The sequence below is a fragment of the Macrobrachium nipponense genome, chromosome 25 (assembly GCF_015104395.2).
Source record: "Macrobrachium nipponense isolate FS-2020 chromosome 25, ASM1510439v2, whole genome shotgun sequence".
Lineage (NCBI taxonomy): Eukaryota > Metazoa > Arthropoda > Malacostraca > Decapoda > Palaemonidae > Macrobrachium > Macrobrachium nipponense.
The window spans coordinates 43,421,459-43,427,190 of record NC_087214.1 but is presented as its reverse complement, the minus strand read 5'-3'; the positions used below and the strand labels follow the sequence as shown (position 1 = coordinate 43,427,190).

General features: G+C 32.4%; 1 pseudogene; it reads left to right on the top strand.

The window, feature by feature from the left end:
- Window positions 1–363: 363 nt before the first annotated feature.
- LOC135199197 (protein gustavus-like) lies at window positions 364–1,913 on the top strand (annotated as a pseudogene).
- Window positions 1,914–5,732: the final 3,819 nt, after the last annotated feature.

Below are 5,732 nucleotides of genomic sequence, written 5' to 3'. Positions count from 1 at the left end.
GATAAAAAATTACAGAAGGATAAAATAAAGATAAATTAAAGGTTTCATAGTTAAAAAAAATAAATATTTATTTTTCATCAATGAAACCCAATATTAACTGGGGGATGAGATTTTATTATTATTATTATTATTATATATATATATTATGTATATTTATTTACTAATTAATTAATTCCATGTTTGTATGTTTGTATGGTGTTTTATACGTTACATGGAACCGGTGGTTATTCAGTAGTTATTGTTTCGTGATCATACAAGCAAGACAACGAACTTTTTGCAGTGAAGGGAATTTTACGTTCCAAAGTAAAATCTTTTATCAATTGTGCTATAATATCGAGGAATTTATGTAGTTGAATTAGCATTTTGCACTGTTCGTTTAAGAAACGAATAAACGAAAAACTCACTCAATTTTTATATTTTTTAAAATTATATCTGTAGTATTTGTATGTGTATGTTTTTATATTTGATTTATTTATTTATAATATAATAATGTCCTCGGATTATACCTGCCCCAAACGGTTAGACTTCCTCCTCAAGATGCCGCCCATCCCACGAGAGGCTTCACTCAAGCACGCATGGAATGCAGAAGACAGATCGCTCAATATTTTTGTCAAGGTGCGGAAATTGTATTTCTGTCATTTACTGTAGTATATGTAGGCAGCTATTTCACGAAGTTAAGATTTGACTGTTTCATTTCAGTTTAAACTGTAATATTTTATGATTTAACTAAAATTTTTTAGTGTTACTTTATATCATTCTTATTGTTGTATTATTACAGGATGACAAAATGACGTTCCACCTGTTGCCCAGAGTACAGATGGTATAAGAGGAAAAGTTAGTTATACAAAAGGTCTACATTTATGGGAAATACACTGGTCTACTCGGCAACGGGGTACACACGCTATTGTAGGGGTTGCCACTAATGAAGCACCTTTACATTCTCAGGGATACCAGTTAAGTGTTATGTACATGTCCACACACCTAGTTATTTGAACAAAGTTTCCCCCCCCCCCCTTTTCCCTCCTCCAGTATGCACAACACATTTAAAGAAAGTGTGCAATAGTGAGTTAATCCTTATTGTTCCCTTCCAGGGTTTGGTAGGCAGTAATGACCAGTCATGGGGCTGGGACCTAGGCCGTAATAAGTTGTATCACAATGCCAGGCAAGGCAACCCGGACATTACTTATCCTTCATTATTAAACAACAATGAGACCTTCGTTGTCCCAGATAAATTTTATGGTAAGTAGATGGTTATTATTATCCTTATTGTGATTGCAAAACACTTTGCCTTATTATAAGAATATTTGAACCTTTTTCTCCACTTTGTTATTACCCAACTTAAAATGACATCCTATATCTTATTTTCAGTTGTCTTAGATATGGACGAAGGAACGTTGGCATTTGTTGTAGAGGGTCAGTATTTGGGAGTAGCATTTCGTAACCTGAAAGGCAAGAAGCTTTTTCCTATAGTTTCAGCTGTATGGGGCAACTGTGAAATTTCTATCAGATACATAGGTGGACTAGATCGTAAGTATTGCAGTATTTTTTACTTTTTCCAGAATGAATTGTGCTTAATGTTGTGAGAATCATAAAAGAAAAAAAATTAAATTTCCAAGATAAGGCCTTTCCTTGATGCATCAGAATATTTATGAACTCAATTTTTTATTTTTCTTTATCCATAGCGGCACCTCTACCTTTGATGGATTTATGTCGCTGGATAATACGACACGCTGTTGGTAAAACACGGTTTGACGTCGTTTATGGGAGCTAAATTTACCTCAGTCTGTTACTCAGTACCTGCTGTACCACGGGGAGGCCAGCTCTCGTAGCACCAACGTGACATCCGAACTTCGTCATGGGTGAACCTTTGTCACCAGAAATACACAACTTTCACACCCCACTGGAAGGCATGAGAATTGAACTCATGGCCTATATATTGTAAATATTTTCTTACTTATATGCACAAAAAATAAATTTAATAATATTTAGATTTTGTAACTATATTCCTCGTAATTAATAGCGCTGAGTGAAATTTGACTTTTTCTTATATAAAAAAAAAATAAAAATAAAATTGAGTATATAATAAAAGCAATCATTTTGTTATAATTCATTCAATATAATAATAATGAAGCGAAAATTATCAGTACATAATGATAATAATAATGGCAATAAAGAATTGCCCCCAACCCCCCAACAATAATGAATAAATCATCATATATATGATTTGATTTGGATGATTATACAGGGAGTTCACCTCAAGCATTGGGGTTTTAATAATAGTCATCGTTTACATTATTCGAATGTTTGGTGTAGATGTCTCGGGTAATTCGTATTTGTCATATTCATGGATTTTATCCCTATTTTTATATGAATTATCCAGAAGATAAATTATTATTATTAAATAATATTGATTCATTTAAGAAACTAATAAACGAAAAACTTGCCCAAAAATTATATTTTTTAAAAAATAAAGGATTTTATTATTTATAACAATAGTAAATAAAATAACACTAGTAAATAAAATAACTATTTATGGGTATAATAGTCATAATGAAGGTCTAAAACGTTTTTTAAAAATAACGATAGCATTGCCCAAATTAATTCACGAAGTTAAGAATATTTTAGAATTAGAATTGAAAGGAGAAAACGAAGATGAAGAAAGAAAAAATGAGTTTTACGAAGCCAATATTGATTTTATATTGCGTTTTATGATTGATGTTAATTTATCGGGGTGTTTTCTTGATAGAAACATACCGTCCCAATCTTGTATTTTTAGGGATAGCAATAACGAAAAGGAATCCAACATGCAAATTGAAATTGATGTATTGTGGACTAATATCATGCCCCACGATCCGGTTGAAACAAAATGGGCTAGTATCGGACCCCTCACCATTCTTTCTTTCGATATTGAATGCGCAAATCGGCGAGGTATTTTTCCTACGCCCGATAACGATCCAATTATTCAAATTGGCAACGTTATCGCAAAACACGACAAATTAGAAATGAAAAAGGTAATTTTTGTGTTGGGTAAAAATTGTGACCCTATCGAAGACGCCAAGATATTTCTTTTTCATTCTGAACAGGAGATGTTAAAAGCTTGGTCTCGTTTTGTGCAAAAGGTAGTAGACCCTGATATTATTACTGGATACAATATTAATAATTTTGACTTCCCGTATTTAATTGGTCGGGCCAAACATTTGAACATTGATGATCAATTTTATCTAAGTAGAATAAAAAATGTAAAATCTTTCATTACGAGTTGGGGGTTTGAAAGTAAACAGGTGGGTAAAATCGTTAATAAATGTATTAACGTGGAGGGTCGATGTATTATGGACGTTTTAAGCGTTATTAAAAGAGAATACAAATTACGGTCTTACAGTTTGAATGCGGTTTCTCAGTATTTTTTAAATGAACAAAAAGATGATATCACCACACCACCGAAATATCAGAATTACATCGCACTAGCGCCCAACGAGGAAGAAATTAGCCGTTTATTGTTTAAAAGATGCCCTTTTGCCACTAAAATTAATCGATAAATTAATGTTATCTATCAATTACATTAAGGAAAAAGCGTTGGGTAACGGGAGTCCCGTTAACTTTTATCCTCACGAGAGGTCAACAAAATAAAAATAATGTCTCAATTATTGCGAAACTGCGCCTTGGAAAATTTTATTGTTCCATCGTGTGAAGGGGGATTGAAAGGGTGTATGGGTTATCAGGGCGCTACAGTCATTGAACCCGCGAAAGGATTTTATAACTTCCCTATCACGACGTTAGATTTTTGTTCATTATATCCAGACTAATTAATGGCCCATAATTTATGTTATACTACATTGTTATTAACCAATAATGATAAAACCATATTAGCGGTCTACGGATAATTATTAACTAAAACGCCCACAAAATAATATTTCATCCAAACCTCATATACGTAAAGGTTTATTGCCTAGAATTCTAGAAAATTTACTATGGCGCGCAAAAAAGCCAAGGATGAACTGAAACGTGAAACTGATCCGTTAAGGAAAAAAAGTTCTAGATGGCCGACAATTAGCCTTAAAACAAAAAATATCGGGGCGGCCAATTCTGTGGATCCGGATTTTACGGGTTGGGCGCGCAAATGAGCGGTAAATTGCCCTGCATTGAAATATCTCAGAGCGTGACAGCGTTTGGACGCGAAATGATCATGTTTACGAAAAATAAGATCAAAGAGAAATACGTTAACGCCAAAGTCATTTACGGAGATACAGATTCTGTCCATGATAAACTTTGGTGTCGATACCATCCAAGAGGCCATAGTATTAGGTCAAGAAGCGGCTGCTTTGTTACAAACTTTTTTATGACTCCAATTAAATTTAGAATTTGAAAAGGTTATATTTTCCTTACTTACTTATAAATAAAAAACGTTATGCGGGATTATATTACACCCGTCCTGAAATTTTGATAGAATTGACTGTAAAGGCATAGAAACCATTCGAAGAGATAATTGTCGATTCACCGCTGAATTAATATCCGAGGTTTTGAATATAATTTTTGATTCAGAGAATACGAAAAGCCATTACATTAGTTAAAAATACTATATCTGAATTATTACACGATCGGATCGATATTTTCAAAATTAATTATTACACAAAAGAAATTAAACCAAAACCAAAAAAGAAATATAAGGCCAAACAAGCTCATGTGGAATTGGCCTATAAGATGAAATTGAGAGAATCCAGTACAGCCCCCCAACTTGGTGATCGCGTTCCGTACGTCATAATTAAATTGGATAATAATGAGAAAAAGAATACACCCCTGTATCAAAAAGCCGAAAGTCCCGAATATGTTGTAAAACATAATTTGCAATTAGATTATAATTATTATTTAAAAAATCAAATTAGAAACCCCCTATTAAGAATATTTGAACCTATTCTCGGGTCAAATGTTGAAAAAATTCTATTAAGCGGTGATCATATGATTTCCAAAACTGGAACTGTTTTAAACATTTTATCTAAACCCCGAATAATGTGCATAAAATGCAACGCTAAATATATTCAATCCAATAATAAAACGTTAATATGTATTCATTGTCGTCAAAAGAAAAAAATGGATCAGAAGACAATATGTTCATTTTTGAAAAAAAATATATGATAGGAGAAAAACATTTATAAATTAGTGGTTAAAAAAAGAAATATACGTATGTTAATGATAAGTTTTAACGAATTAGAAATAAACAAAATCAAATTTTTTTCCTCGAATTTTATACAAGCCTAAACGGGTGAATGTTTTTCTATTTTTTTAAATGATTCTTCAGTATGCTCATTATTAGTATCAACAAACAAACAAATGCTACCATTGCAAATTTTTGCATATTTTTCAATAATTTCTATTGTCTATTGTTTAAGGGTAGGCTCCACTTTGGAGGGATGCCGATCGTAAAAGATCGTAAAAATATTTGCCAAAAATACACTAATCAAGACAGGCTAATGAATCAGGCATTATTAGCATTATAATAACGCATATTCTCTATGAGTTTTATCATCCTACAGGGAAAATAAATGATTTTAAGAAAAAAAATGTGAAATTCAGGGCCCCTTGTACTGAAGGTTATTTGGTGATCAGTGAGAAACTACAGTCTTGAATAGAAATTCGGTCTGGAGGCATGTTGGTATATCCACCTAGAACATGCACATAAAGTATTATCAAAATAGAACAGTAAATAAGCACATTATAACAAAAAAAAGAGCAACAAC